Raw genomic sequence first — 16,573 nt, forward strand, 5'->3', positions numbered from 1 at the left:
TACCCCAACTGCCGTCTGCCTGCAGGACCCTCCCCATTAGGTTCACTGATCCAGAATAAAGCTGTGTCCATCGGACAGCCAGCCTGATCTCTCCTCTCCCTCCTGGGAGTTGCATGTACTCTCTCCTACTTCCCTTAAACTCACCTGCATTCCTAAAGGATAAAAGTAACCCTTATAAGGCTAATACATCCTTTCATTTTTATTAGGTCTCATCTTCCTTACCATACTCTTTATAACAGGGCTTTACACAGTCACCCCCACTACTTGGACTGCACCCCAAAAACTTGTCATCCTTACTATCTTCTGTCTAGTCATACTCCTATTCACCATTCTCAACTACTTGTAAATGCCCTGCCCTTGTTTATACTGCCGGTTTACACTTTTCCTGCAAACCATTGTAGCGGATATCTCCTGACACTATTCCCAGTCTGCCACTCTTGACTCCCTCTTGGAGTGGATGGGTGATCTTTGATGACAGGGCATACTCTGATACTTCCACCCTGATGAAGTCCTATTCTTTACTTTCATACTCACTCTTTTTCTCATTCCTGTTCTTACGCCACCCTCTACCTCTCCCTAGCTATCTCCACCACACTATCAATCTCACTCCACTCTCTCCTAGCCATTTCTTATCCTTCTTTAACAAACAATTGCTAGCTTTGCATTTCTCTTTCCTCTGAAATCACCAAGGCTTTGACTTACTCACTGCTAAAAAAACAGGACTCTATATTTTTAAATGAAGAGTGTTGTCTTTACCTAAATCAATCTGTCCTAGTGTATGACAACATAAAAAATCTCAAGGATAGAGCCCAAAAACTCACCAACCAAGCAAGTAATTATGCTGAACCCCCTTGGGCACTCTCTAATTGGATGTCCTGGGTCCTCCCAATTCTTAGTCCTTTAATACCTGTTTTTTTCCTTCTCTTATTCGGACCTTGTATCTTCCGTTTAGTTTCTCAATTCATCCAAAACCATATCCAGGCCATCACCAATCATTCTATAATGACAAATGCTCCTTCTAACAACCCCACAATATCACCTCTTACCATAAAATCTTCCTTCAGCTTAATCTCTCCCACTCTAGGTTCCCACACCACCCCTAATCCCGCTCAAAGCAGCCCTGAGAAACATCACCAATTATCTCTCCATACCACCCCCCCAAAATTTTCTCTGCCCCAACACTTCAACATTATTTTATGGTATTTTTCTTATTAATATAAGAAAACAGGAATGTCAGGCCTCTGAGCCCAAGCTAAGCCATCATATCCTCTGTGACCTGCACATATACATCCAGATGGCCTGAAGCAAGTGAAGAATCACAAAAGAAGTGAAAATGGCCAGTTCCTGCCTTAACTGATGACATTCCACCATTGTGGTTTGTTCCTGCCCCACCTTAACTGAGTGATTAACCTTGTGAAATTCCTCGTCCTGGCTTGGAAACTCCCCCACCGAGCACTTTGTGACCCCTACCCCTGCCCACAAGAGAAAAACCCCCTTTGACTGTAATTTTCCACACCCACCCAAATCCTATAAAATGGCCCCACCCCTATCTTCCTTGCTGACTCCTTTTTCGGACTCAGCCCACCTGCACCCAGGTGAAATAAACAGCTTTATTGCTCACAAAAAGCCTGTTTGGTGGTCTCTTCACACGTAAGCCTGTGATACTAGGGTCCTCCCTACCTGACACCTAGAGCACTCCTGTTGTAACAAGAGTCATCTTGGGTTCAGCATAAATAAATCTTTCATTTGAGTGGCAAGTAGTTGAGTTTGTAACTTTTACTTTCACCAAACACAAAAGAGTGCATTTCAACTAATTCTTTGGTCAGGTACTAGCCATCCATGCTTATAAGATAAAGGATGGGTAAAGTACTAGGATCCGCATCTAACCTTAGCAGCGTGGTAAGCAGAATAATGGCCTAATCCCCGGAACCTGTGATTATGTTACAATTACGTGGCAAAAGAGAGTTAAGTTTGAAGATGAAATTAACTATGCTAACTAGATGATATTAAATAGGAAGAAGAGCCTGCATTTTCCAGGTGGATCCAAGGATCCTAAAATGGGAAAGTGGAAAAGAGAGAGTCAGGGTCCAAGTGATGCATGTGAGAAAGATCTGACCTGCCACTGCAAGCTAGGAAGATGGGAGAAGACTGCCAACCAAGGAATGCAGGAGGCCCCTGGAGGCTGGAAGACACAAGAAAACCGATTGCTCCCCAGAGTCTCTAGAAGGAATGCAGCCCTGCTGACACCCTGATTTCAGCTCATTGAAGCCCACTTCAGACTTCTGACTTCCAGAACTGTAAGATAGTAAATTTGTGTTATTTTAAGCCACTAAATCTATGATAATTTGTTACAGCAGCAGTAGGAAACTAATACACAGAGTATTAGGATAAAAGGGTAGAAAGAGATACAGACTAGAGAGTCAAACAAATGTAGGCCTCCCTGTTCAGTGCCATACTACTCTTTTTTTTTTTTTTTTTTTTTTTGAGGTGGAGTCTCGCTCTGTCACCCAGGCTGGAGTGCAGTGGCGTGATCTCGGCTCACTGCAAGCTCTGCCTCCCAGGTTCACACCATTCTCCTGCCTCAGCCTCCCAAGCAGCTGGACTACAGGCGCCCACCACCATGCCCGGCTTTTTTTTTTTTTTTTGTATTTTTAGTAGAGACAGGGTTTCGCCATGTTAGCCAGGATGGTCTCGATCTCCTGACCTCGTGATCTGCCTGCCTCAGCCTCCCAAAGTGCTGGGATTACAGGCGTGAGCCACCGCGCCCAGCCTTGCTACCCTTTCTTTAGTGGAGGTCCAGAAAAAGCCCCCTGTTTCATTCTATCAGTTTTCCAGGAGACTTGCCTTTCAACCATATAACCTGGTTGAGGAAACCTGCAGGATTAAAAAAAAAAAAATTATATCTGGATAAGCCAAATTCACGTACTGTTTTTGGGTTCTTCAATGTTGCCATTTTCTCTTTTTCTTAAAATGAAGAATAATATTGTTGATGAAAAAAGCCAAATTCAGGCCGGGCCTGGTGGCTCATGCCTGTAATCCCAGCACTTTCGGAGGCTGAGGTGGGTGGATCACATGAAGTCAGGAGTTCAAGACCATCCTGGACAATATGGTGAAACCCTGTCTCTACTAAAAATACAAAAATTAGCCGGGTATGGTGGTACGCACCTGTTATCCCAGCTACTCAAGAGTGCCATTGCACTTCAGCCTGGCTGACAGAGCGAGACTCTGCCTCAAAGGAAAAAACAAAGCAAAACAAAAAAACTAAACTCCGTAAAATATTTGAAGAGATTTTTTCTGAGCCAAATGTGAAGACCATGACCCATGACACAGCCTCAGGAGGTCCTGAGAACATGTGCCCCAGGTGGTTGGGTTACAGCTTGATTTTATTTATTTCAGGGGATCAGAAGTTACAGGTAGACATCAGTCAGTACATTTAGATATACATTGGTTTGGCCCTTCTGCATGGTCACACCAAGCCAGCATCTGGGCCTGGAACTGGGCTGCAGCCCCTCAGCTTCACACACCGCCTCCTGACCATGGACCCCTGAAAAATGAATGAGTTTCGGGCCTTTGTGAAAATTTGTAAGCAGGATCTGAGCGTTCCTCACACCGAGGAAATGAGCTTCCTGAGGGAGTGGGTGGAGAGCACGGGGTAAAGTACCACCCACTACTAGAAAGCTAAATCAGAAGAAAATACCAAAGAAGAAAAACTTGATAGTAAGAAGGTAGAGGAAGACTTAAAGGCAGACGAAACATCACGTAAGGAAAGTGAGCTAGAAATTGATAATTAAGGTGTGATTGAACCAGACACTGATGCCTCTCAAGAAATGGGATAACAGAGGTGATGATGGATCAGGCAAATGATAAGAAAGTGGCTGCTATTGAAGCCCTAAATGATGGTGAACCGCGGAAATCCATTGATTTATTCACAGATGCAATCAAGCTGAATCCTCGCTTGGCTATTTTGTATGCCAAGAGGGCCAGTGTCTTCATCAAATTACAGAAGCCAAATGCTGCCATCCAAGACTGTGACAGAGTCATTGAAATAAATCCTGATTCAGCTCAGCCTTACAAGTGATGAGGGAAAGCACACAAACTTCTAGGCCACTGGGAAGAAGGAGCCCATGATCTTGCCCTTGCCTGTAAATTGGATTATGGTGAAGATGCTAGTGTAATGCTGGAAGAAGTTCAACCTAGGGCACAGAAAATTGCAGAACATCAGAGAAAGTATGAGCGAAAACGTGAAGAGCAAGAGATCAAAGAAAGATAGAAAGAGTTAAGAAGGCTCGAGAAGAGCATGAGAGAGCCCAGAGGGAGGAAGAAGCCAGATGACAGTCAGGAGCTCAGTATGGCTCTTTTCCAGGTGGCTTTCCTGGGGGAATGCCTGGTAACTTTCCTGGAGGAATGCCTGGAATCGGAGGGGGCATGCCTGGAATGGCCGGAATGCCTGGATTCAATGAAATTCTTAGTGATCCAGAGGTTCTTGCAGCCATTCAGGATCCAGAAGTTATGGTGGCCTTCCAGGATGTGGCTCAGAATCCAGCAAATATGTCAAAATACCAGAGCAACCCAAAGGTTATGAATCTTATCAGTAAATTGTCAGCCAAATTTGGAGGTCAAGCTTAATGCCTTTCTGATAAAGCCCTTTCTGAAGGAAAAGCAATCTACATCACCTTACGGATGTTGCAATGATACAAACCAGTGTACTGCTGACCTTCTCATCAAGAGAGCTGGGGTGCTTTGAAGATAATCTCTACCCTCTCCCCCAAATGTAGCTGAAGCATTTTACAGTGGTTTGCCATTAGGGTATTCATTCAGATAATGTTTTCCTACTAGGGCAAACTTTAAGCACTTTTTAAACCTCAAAAATATTTAAAATAAATTTAAAGGGTCTGTTAATTCTTACAATTTTCTTCACTAATCATTTTGGATTTTTTTTCCTTTGAATTATTGGGCAGGGAAGATACTTATGTATGGAAGATTATTGCTGTAATTTGAGTGAAATAAAAGTTTATTACTGTGAGGCAAACATAACTCATTTGAGGAAAAAGTTTGTGTTGGATATGTGGTTCCTGAAGTATTTTGACTTGTCTTTTTAAATGCTTTATCTTTTTCTTTAAAGAGTTATTTCAGGCCGGGCGTGGTGGCTTATGCCTGTAATCCCAGCACTTTGGGAGGCCAAGGTGGGTGGATCACAAGGTCAGGAGATCGAGACCATCCTGGCTAACACGGTGAAACCCCGTCTCTACTAAAAATACAAAAAAATTAACCTGGCATAGTGGCGGATGCCTGTAGTCCCAGCTACTCGGGAGGCTGAGGCAGGAGAATGGCGTGAACCCAGGAGGCGGAGCTTGCAGTGAGCCAAGATCGCACCACTGCACTCCAGCCTGGGCAACAGAGCAAGACTTCGTCTCAAAAAAAAAAAAAAAAGCTAATTGGGACCACCAGTATTTCAGTAGGACCTAGGTAGGGACTGGAAGTACTTGGCAGGGCAGCAGCAATCTTGCTGTGTTTTATATAACATGTCTCCTTGGGCAGGTTGCCCTTAAATCTTACACTGTGGTGAAAGGATGATTTTTTTGGTAATGCTGCAGTAGAGTTGGAGTACTTAGTTCTGTTTTTGTCCAGTATGTCTAATAAATGTTTCATATTATTTCCACATGGGGGAAAAAAAAGATATACATTGGTTTGGTCCAATAAGGCAGAACAATTCAAAGTGAGGCAGGGGTGGGGGTGTCCAATAAGGCAGGGCAATTCAAAGTGAGGCAGGTGGATTCAAAAGATTTTCTGACTGGTAATTAGTTGAAAGAATTAAGTTGTTATTATTTAAAAGCCCAGAATCAATAGAAAGGAGTGTCTGGGTTAAAATAAGGGGTTGTGGAAACCAAGGTTCCTATTATGTAGATGAAGCCTCCAGGTAGCAGGTATCAGAGAGACTAGAAGGTAAATGTCTCCTATCTGACCCAAAAAAGTACTAGACTCTTAATCCCTCCTGGATCAGGAAAAGACCTGGAAAGGGAAAGGGATTCTCTACAGAATGTATATATTTTCCCCCAAAAGAGACAACTTTGCAGGGCCATTTCAAAATATGTCAAAGAAACATGTTTTCAGGTAAAATAATTTCTTTCAGGGACTGCTATCTATCATGTGATGCTATACTAGAGTCAGGTTGGAATTTGATATCTTAGTGCTACAGAGTCTGTTTTGTCACTCAAGATCTCTGTTTTAATGTTAATGCTGGTCAGTTGTGCCTGAATTCCAAAGGGAAGAGTATAATGAGGCATGTCCAAACCACCACTTCACATCATGGCCTGAATTAGCTTTTTAGGTCTACTTTAGAATCCCCTTGGCCATGAGGAGGGATCCATTCAGTTGGCTGGGGAGCTTAGAATTTTATTTTTGGTTTACACATTTTAGGGGGACAGAAGTAACAGCCAGACATCAATCAATGTATGTATGGTGTACATTGGCTTGGTCTGGAAAGGCAAGACAACTTGAAGCAAGGGCTTCCAGGTCATAGGCAGATCCAAAGATTTCCTAATTGGCAATTGGTTGAAAGAATTAAAAGTTAATGGCCAGGCATGGTGGCTCACGCCTATAATCCCAGCACTTTGGGAGGCTGAAGCAGGTGGATCACTTGAGGTCAGGAGTTCAAGACCAGCCTGGCCAACATGATGAAATCCTGTCTCTACTAAAAATACAAAAATTAGCTGGGTATGGTGGCACAGGCCTATAATCCCAGCTACTTGGGAGGCTGAGGCAGGAGAATTGTTTGAACCCAGGAGGCAGAGGTTGCAGTGAGCCAAGACAATGCCATTGCGCTCCAGTCTGGGCAACAGAGCAAGACTCCGTCTCAAAAAAAAAAAAAAGTTATTATCTTAAGACCTAGAATCAATAGAAAGCAGTACCTGAGTTAAAATATGGGGTTGTGGCCAGGCGCAGTGGCTCACGCCTGTGATCCCAGCACTTTGGGAGGCCGAGGCAGGTGGATCACGAGGTCAGGAGATCGAGACCATCCTGGCTAACACTGTGAAACCCTATCTCTACTAAAAAATACAAAAAATTAGCTGGGTGTGGTGGCAGGTGTCTGTAATCCCAGCTACTCGGGAGGCTAAGGCAGGAGAATGGCGTGAACCTGGGAGGCAGAGCTTGCAGTGAGCCAAGATAGCGCCACTGCACTCCAGCCTGGGCGACAGAGCAAGACTCTGTCTCAAAAAAAAAAAAAAAAAAAAAAATATATATATATATATATATATATATATATATAGTGTTGTGCGGACCAAGGTTCTTATTATGTAGATGAAGTCTCATAGGTGACTGCCCTTAGAAGCAGTAGATGGCAAATGCTATCTAATCAGACTTTTAAAAGGTGCTAGATTCTCAGCTAATCTCTCCTGGATCAGGAAAAAAAAAAACTGGAAAGGAAAGGAGATTCTGTACAGAATGTAGATTTTCTCCACTGGAGACAACTCTACAGGGCCATGTCAAAATATGTCAAAGAAGTATATTTTGGGGTAAAATACTTTAATTTCTTTCAGGGCCTGCTATCTCTCATGTGATGCTATACTAGAGTCTGGTTAGAATATGGTATCTTATTGCTACAAAGAGTCTGTTTTGTCACTCTTAAGATCTCTATTTTAATGTTAATGTTGGTTAGTTGTGCCTGAATTCCAGAGAAGGGAGAGTTTAATGAGGCATGTTGGATCCTCCCCTTCCCATCAAGGCCTGAACTAGTTTTTCAGGTTTACTTTGGCATCACCATGGCCAAGAGGAGGGGCCCACTCAGTCAGATGAGAGGCTTAGAATTTTATTTTTGGTTTAGAATATATAATATATTTAGAATATATATCTATGTATATATATATACACACACACAAACACACAGAAAAATGTTACAAAAAATTAGCCTGGTGTGGTGGTATAGGCCTGTAGTCTCAATTACTTGGGAAGCTGAGCTGGGAGGATCCCTTGAGGCCTGGAGGTCAAGACTGCAGTGAGTCGTGATCATGCCACTGCATTTCCAACCTGGGTGACAGAGCAAGATTCTGAAAGAAAAAAAAAAAAAAGAAGAAAAAGAGAGGAAACAAAGAGAGAAATAAAGAAAGAAGAAAAATGCATATATTATTTTCACAAAATAAACACGTCTATGTAACCACCACCCAAATCATGATATAAAATAAAACCTGGCTGGATGCCATGGCTTATTCCCATAATATCAGTACTTTGGGAGGCTGAGTGGGGAGGGTTGTTTGAGCCCAGGAGTTCTAGACCAGCCTGGGCCACATAGTGAGACCTTGTCTCTACAAAAAATAAAATTTAAAAAAATTAGCCAGTTATGGTGCCTCATGCCTGTAGTCCCAGCTGCTCTGGAGGCTGAGGTAGGAGGATGGCTTGAGCCTGGGAGGTCAAGGCTGCAGTGAGCCAATATTTGGCCACTGTTCTCCAGCCTGGATTACAAAGCAAGACCCTGTCTCAAAAAATAAATAAACAAAACAAAATAAAATACAATCAGAAGCTTCAAAACTCACCACATGATCCTTCCCAGACAATGCCTCACCTCCTACTACTAATCATTCAGACTAGTAATGAATAATCACTAGTGTGATTTCCAGTTCCAAAGATGTGGGTTTTTTGCCTGTTGTTGAATTTTATATAAATAGACTCATAGAGTATGCATGCCTTTGTCTGGCTTCTTTCTTTCTTTTTTTTTTTTTTTTAAGGAGTTCTGCTCTTGTTGAGCAGGCTGGAGTGCAATGGCACAATCTCGGCTCACTGTAACCTCTGCCTCCCAGGTTCTGTCTGGCTTCTTTCACTTAACATTATATTTGTAAGAAACATAGCAATCGTATATTTTCATTGCTCTGTAGTATTCCATTGTATGAATATAATATAATTCATTCATTTTTTAAAAAACCATGGCCTGGCATGGTGGCTCACGCCTGCAATCCCAGCACTTTGGGAAGCCGAGGTGGGTGGATCACCTGAGGTCAAGAGTTCAAGACCAGCCTGGCCAATATGGTGAAACTCCATCACTACTAAAAATACAAAAAATTAGCCAGACGGGCCAGGCATGGTGGCTCATGCCTGTAATCCCAGCACTTTGGGAGGCCAAGGGGGGTGGATCACGATGTCAGGAGATCGAGACCATCCTGACCAACATGGTGAAACCCGGTCTCTACTAAAAATACAAAAATTAGCTGGGTGTGGTGGTGCGTGCTTGTAATCCCAGCTACTTGGGAGGCTGAAGCAGGAGAATCGTTTGAACCCAGGAGGTGGAGGTTACAGTGAGCCGAGATCGCGCCACTGCACTCCAGCCTGGCGACAGAGCAAGACTCTGTCTCAAAAAAAAAAAAAAATTAGCCAGATGTGGTGGTGGATGCCTGTAATCCCAGCTATTCAGAAGGCTGAGGCAGGAGAATCATTTGAACCCAGAAGACAGAGGTTGCAGTGAGCTGAGACTGCGCCATCACACTCCAGGCTGGGCAACAAGAGCGAAACTCCACCTCAAAAAAATAATAATAATAATTAACCAGGCATGGTGGCAGATGTCTGTAATCCTAGCTACTTGGATCATGGGGGAAGACATCCCCCTTGCTGTTCTCATGATAGTTTTCATGAGATCTGGTTGTTTAAAAGTGTGTAGTACTTTCCCCTTCACTTTCTCTCTCCTGCTCTACCATGTGAAGATGTGTCTGCTTCCCCTTCACCTTCTGCCATGATTGTAAGTTTCCTAAGGCCTCTTCAGCCATGCTTCCTGTACAGCCTGAAGAACTTTGAGTCAATTAAACCTCTTTTCTTCAGAAATTACCCCGTCTCAGATAGTTCTTTACAGCAACGTGAGAGAGGACTAATACAGCTACATACTTTTAAACAAACAGGTCTCATGAGAACAGCACCAAAGGGGAAAATCCACTCCCCTAATCCAATCACCTCCCATCAAGCCCTACCTCCAACACTGCAGATTATAATTTGACATGAGACTTGGGTGGGGACACAGATCCAAACCATATCATTCTGCCCCTGGCCCCATCCAAATCTCATGTCCTCACATTTCAAAATACAATCATGCATTCTCAATAGGCCCCCAAAGTCTTAAGTCGTTCCAGCATTAACTCAAAAGTCCACAGTCCCAAATCTCATCTGAGACAAGGCAAGTCTCTTCTGCCTGTGAGCCTATAAAATAAAAAACAGGTTAGTTTACTCCCAAGATACAATGAGGGTACAGGCATTGGGTAAATATTCCCATTCCAAAAGGGAGAAATTGGCCAAAAGAAAGAGGCTACAGGCCCCATGCAAGTTTGAAACCCAGCAGGGCAGTCATTAAATCTTTTTTTTTTTTTTTTGAGATGGAGTCTTGCTCTGTCACCCAGGCTGGAGTACATGGAGTGCAGTGGCACAATCTCAGCTCACTGCAAACTCTGCCTGCCGGATTCAAGCGATTCTTCTGTCTCAGCCTCCCAAGTAGCTGGGACTACAGGCAAGCACCACTACTAGCAAGCGCCTGGCTATTTTTGTATTTTTAGTAGAATATTTTTGTATTCACCATATTGGCCAGGCTGGTCTCGAACTCCTGACCTCATGATCTGCCCACCTTGGCCTCCCAAAGTGCTGGGATTACAGGCATGAGCCACTGTGCCCAGCTGAAATCTTAAAGCTCCAAAATAATTTCCTTTGACTCCATGTCTCACATCTAGTGCACACTGGTGCTATGGGTGGGCTCCCAAGGCCTTGGGCAACTCCATCCCTGAGGCTTTCCAGGGTACAGCCCCCATAGTGGCTTTCACAGGCTGCAATTGAGTGCCTACAGCTCTTCTAGGTGGAGGGTGCAAGCTGCCAGTGGATCTACCATTCTGGGGTCTGAAGGATGGTGGTCCTCTTCTCACAGCTCCATTAAGCAGTGCCCAATGGGGATTCTGTGTAGGGGCTCCACTGCCCTAGTAGAGGTTCTCCATAAGACTCCGCCTGTACAGCAGGCTTCTGCCTGGACATCAAGGCTTTTCCACAAATCCTCTGAAATCTAGGCAGAGGCTCCCAAACCTCAACTCTTGTACTCTGTGCACCAGCAGGCTTAGCATTACATGGAAGCTGCCAAGGCTTATGGCTTGCACCCTCTGGAGCAGTGGCTGGAGCTGTATCTGATGCCCTTTTAGCCACAGCTGGAGCTGGAGTGGCTAGGATGCAGGGAGCAGTGTCCTGAGGCTGTACAGGGTGACAAGGCCCTGGGCCTGGGCCACAAAGCCATTCTTCCCTCCTAGGCCCCAAGCCCTGTGATGAGAGGGGCTGCCACAAAGGTTTCTGAAATGGCTTTGAGGCCTTTTTCCCATTGTCTTGGCTATCAGCATTTGGCTCCTCTTTACTTAAGCAAATTTGTGTAGCGAGCTTGAATTTTGAGCAAAGTCCCACTCTGTCACCTAGGTTGGAGTGCAGTGGCACCATCTCGACTCACTGCAAGTTCTGCCTTCTGGGCTCAAGCGATCCTCCCACTTCAGCCTCCTGAGTAGCTTGGACGACAGGCATGGTTTTTCTTTTCTACGTGGGCCTGGCTGCAAATTTTCCAAACTTTTACATTCTGCTTCCCTTTTAAATACAAGTTCCAGTTTTATGTCATTTCTTTGCTCATGTATATGAACATAGGTAGTCAGAAGCAGCCAGGCTACTTCTTGAATGCTTTGCTGCTGAGAAATTTCCCCACCAGATACCCTAAATCATCACTCTCAAGTTCAAAGTTCCACAGACCCCTAGGACAGGGGCACAATGCCTGCAACCTCTTTGCTAACACATAACAAAAGTGACCTTTGCTCCAGTTTCCAGTAAGTTCCTCATTTCCATCTGAGACCTCCTCAGCCTGGACTTCATTGTCCAGCTCACTATCAGCATTTTGGTAACAACCATTTAACCAGTTTCTAGGAAGTTCCAACTTTTTTCTCATCTTCATGTCTTCTTCTGAGCCTTCCAGGCTGTTCTAACTTCTGCCCCTTATCCAGTTCTCAAGCTGCTCCCACATTTTCAGGTATCTTTATAGCAATGCCACACTCCCAGTACCAATTTTCTGTATTAGTCTGTTCTCACCCTGCTATAAAGAAATACATGAGATTGGGTAATTTATAAAGAAAAGAAGTTTAATTGGCTCACGGTTCTGCAGCCTGTACAGGAGCATGAAGCCTTCTAGGAGGCCTCAGGAAACTTTAAATCATGGCAGAAGGCAAAAGAGAAGCAGGCATGTCTTATGTGGCTTGAGCAAGAGGAAGAGATCAGGGGAAGTGGTACACAATTTTTTTTCTTTTTTGAGACAGAGTCTCACCTTGTTGCCCAAGCTGGAGTGCCATGGCACGATCTCGGCTCACTGCAACCTCTGCTGCCTGGGTTCAAGCAATTCTCCTGCCTCACCCTCCCAAGTAGCTGGGATTACAGGCGCCTGTCACCACACCCGGCTAATTTTTGTATTTTTAGTAGAGATGGGTTTTCACCATCTTGGCCAGGCTGGTCTTGAGCTCCTGACCTCGTGATCCACCTGCCTCGGCCTCCCAAAGTGCTGGGATTACAGGCGTGAGCCACCGCGCCCAGCCGGAAGGGGTACACACATTTTTTTGTTTTTGTTTTTGTTTTTGTTTTTGTTTTGAGACAGAGTCTTGCTCTGTCGCCCAGGCTGGAGCACAGAGGTGTGATCTTGGCTCACGGCAAGCTCCACTTCCTGGCTTCACGCCATTCTCCTGCCTCAGCCTCCTGAGTAGCTGGGACCACAGGCGCCCACCACCAAGCCCGGCTAATTTTTTTGTATTTTTAGTAGAGACGGGGTTTCACCGTGTTAGCCAGGATGGTCTCAATCTCCTGACCTCGTGATCTGCCCACCTCGGCCTCCCAAAGTGCTGGGATTACAGGCATGAGCCACCACACCCGGCTGTGGTACATACTTTTAAAAAACCAGATCTCACGAGAAATCTGTCATGAGCATACCACCAAAGGGGGAAATCCGACCCCATGGCCCAATTATTTCCCATCAGTTCCCACCTCCCATATTGGGGATTACCATTCAACATGACATTTGGGCAGGGACACAGATCCAAACTATATCATTCCTGTATGCCCAGCACTTTGGGAGGCCAAGGCAGGTGGATCACTTGAGCCCAGGAGTTCAAGACAACCTGGGCAACACGGGGAAACCCTGTCTCTACAAAAAATACAAAAATTAGCTGGGTGTGGTAGCACATGCCAGTAGTCCCAGCTACTCAGGAAGCTGAAGTAAGAGAATTGCTTCAGCCCAGAAGGCAGAGATAGAGGTTGCAGGGAGCCAAGATCACACCACTACACTCCAGCCTGGGTGACAGAACAAGATGCTGTCATAAAAAAAAAAAAGAAAAAGAATATTCGTTCTCCATGGGAGGAAGTCAAAATACCAACATTAACAGAAGCTGGGAAGAAGTTGATCCCAACCCTCAAGGATGACTTTGAGGGATTCAAGAGTTCAGTGAAGGAAGTTACTGCAGATGTGAGGAAATAGAAACAGAACTAGAATTAGAAGTGGAGCGATTCAGATGTGACTGAATTGCTGTAATCTCATAATAAAACTTGAATAGATGAGGAGTTGCTTCATATGGACAAGCAAAGAAAGTGATTCCTTGAGATAGACTCTATTCCTGGTGAACATGCCGTGAACATTGTGGAAATGTTAACAAAGCATTTAGAATATTACATAAACTAGCCGAGGCGTGGTGGCTTACACCTGTAATCCCAGCACTTTGGGAGGCTGAGGCAGGCAAATTGCTTGAGCCCAGGAGTTCGAGACCAGCCTAGGCAACATGGCAAAACTCCATCTTTACAAAATATATCAAAATTAGCCAGGTGTGGTGGCGCATGCCTGTCGTCCAAGCTACTCAGGAGGCTGAAGTGGGAGGATCACTTGAGCCCAGAAGGCAGAACTTGCAGTGAGCCGAGATGGTGCCACTGCACTCCAACCTAGGTGACAGAGTGGGACTTTGTCTCAAAGAAAGAGAATATTACATTAAAAAGTTTATTATGCTGGGCACAGTGGCTTTGGCTCATGCCTGTAATCCCAGCACTTTGGGGGGGCCGAGGCAGGCAGATCACTTGAGGTCAGGAGTTCGAGACCAGCCTGGCCAACATGGTGAAACCCTATCTCTACTAAAAATATAAAATTTAGCCGGTGTGTTGGCACATACCTATAATCCCAACTACTCGGGAGGCTGAGGCAGGAAAATTGCTTGAACTCGGGATGCAGAGGTTACAGTGAGCCAAGATCATGCCATGGCACTCCAGTCTGGGTGACAGAGTAAGACTCCACCTCAAAAAAAAAAACAGTTTATTACATAAACTTAATTGGTAAAGCAGTAGGGTTTGAGAGGATTGACTCCAATTTTGAAAGAAGCTTGGGCCGGGCGTGGTGACTCACGCCTGTAATCCAGCACTTTGGGAGGCCAAGGTGGGTGGATAACCTGAGGTCAGAAGTTCAAGACCAGCCTGGTGAAACCCTGTCTCTACTAAATATACAAAAATTAGCTGGATATAGTGGTGGGTGCCTGTAATCCCAGCTACTCATGAGGCTGAGGCAGGAAAATTGCTTGAGCCCGGGAGGCAGAGGTTGCAGTGAGCCGAGATCGAGCCATTGCACTCCAGCCTGGGCAACAAGAGAAAAACCACTGGTCTGATAAGTCAGCAGCCATCAACATGGAGCAAGACCCTCCACCAGCAAAAAGATTAACGGCTCAGATGATTGTTAGCACTATTTAGCAACAAAGTATTTTTAAATTAAGGTATAGTTTTAAAAGACATAATGCTATTACACAATTAAACTATTGCACACTTAATAGACTACAATAACATAGCTTTTATATGGTCTGAGAAACAAAAATCATGTGACTCACTTTATTCTTCATTATGATTGTCTGGAATGGAATCCACGATACCTCTGAGGTATACCTGTAGTTGCAAACCTCAAAACAAAGTTAGCACATCCAGGGTTTCCCAGATGCATTTGAACATGAAATTGTTTTTTTCTATTACACATCCTATGAGACTAATATCTTCCCTAGGAAAAGCTGGTCTGGAGCAATGGTCTTCAAACTGTTCCTCAAAGCTCTAGGGTCCCAGATAGTGGCTCAATGTTACATGAGGGATGAGAATAAGGCCAACTGGATCCCTAGTTCTCCTTCCACACAACACCTCCACTTTAATCTGTTTTATGAAGGGGTTCCACCTAAGGATGTATGTGTATGTATATATGTACATATACATACATGTTACATATCTTACCTATTTTCTATGTATACTATTAGCTGAAAACAGGTCTATATTGGAAAAAAGTGTTTGGTTGCTTTTAAAACTGTTTTTGAAAGCTGCCAGCCTAGGCTCTAAAGGACCTCTCAGGTTCCAAGCTACAAGGGCTTGCTAACCTTACCCAAAGTTCATTGCTTTTGCTGCTGATGTCTTTCCAGACTGTCAAACGGCTGTCCACCTGTTCTGATTTTCCAAGTGGTGTTGTGGAGGGGGCTCAAAAAGGGATCACTGACAGTAGCTCAACACAGATCAGGCGGCTTAGTCCACAGGCACTTGCCGTCTATGGAATCACAGGCTGAAAATAGACCATTACATGCCACAAAGTCTTAAATTGCTTCTCACCAGGCAATGTAGTGAAGGGATTAAGCGCATGGATTCCACAGCCAAACTCCTTGGCTTCAACTCTTGGCTCTGCTGCTAACTAGCTGCGGCCTTGGGCAAGTTTCTTAACACCCTCATGTCTTAGTTTCCTCATCTTTAAAATGGAAGTGAAGATAATAATGTTTGTTAAATAAAACCAATGTGTCTGGGCGCGGTGGCTCACACATGTAATCCCAGCACCTTGGCAGGCCAAGGAGGACGGATCACTTGAGGACAGAGCTTCGAGACTAGCCTGGCCAACATGGTGAAACTTCGCCTCTACTAAAAACACAAAAATTAGCCAGGTGTGGTGGCAGATGCCTGTAATCCCAGCTATTTGGGGGCCTGAGGCAGGAGAATCGAACCCAAGAGGCAGGAGGCTGCAGTGAGCTGAGACTGGGCCACTGCGCTCCAGCCTGGGTGAAAGAGTGGGACTCCATCTCAAAACAACAACAACAACAACAATAACACAAAAAGGCCGGGCACGGTGGCTCAAGCCTGTAAATCCTGCACTTTGGGAGGCCGAGGCAGGTGGATCACCTGGGGTCAGGAGTTCGCGACCAGCCTGGCCAACATGATGAAACCCTGTCTCTACTAAAAATACAAAAAATTAGCTAGGCCTGGTGGCACACACCTGTAATCCCAGCCACTTAGGAGGCTGAGGCAGGAGCATCGCTTGAACCTAGGAAGCAGAGGTTGCAGTGAGCTGAGATCATGCCACTGCACTCCAGCCTGGGCAACAAGAGCAAAACTCTGTCTCACACACACACACACACACCAATGTTACAATGGCTCTTTTCTTTCTACATGAACTTATGAGTGGCAAGGCCCAACTCTGGGCATTTTAATTCTTTTAGTGTTGAATATTCTATCGCTGCTCTCAAGGTGAGGCCTCCCACAACCCTGAAGATCCTGGAGTCAT

General features: G+C 44.8%; 1 protein-coding gene and 1 pseudogene across 1 annotated transcript in view; one reads left to right on the plus strand and one right to left on the minus strand.

Annotated features, from left to right (window-relative positions):
• Window positions 1-16,573, minus strand: part of NT5C2 (5'-nucleotidase, cytosolic II) — a 186,881-nt gene that overhangs the window by 120,674 nt on the left and 49,634 nt on the right. The window lies entirely within an intron of this gene.
• On the plus strand, window positions 3,537-4,626 carry LOC129006769 (hsc70-interacting protein-like; annotated as a pseudogene).

The sequence above is a fragment of the Pongo pygmaeus genome, chromosome 8, assembly GCF_028885625.2.
Source record: "Pongo pygmaeus isolate AG05252 chromosome 8, NHGRI_mPonPyg2-v2.0_pri, whole genome shotgun sequence".
NCBI classification, from domain to species: domain Eukaryota; kingdom Metazoa; phylum Chordata; class Mammalia; order Primates; family Hominidae; genus Pongo; species Pongo pygmaeus.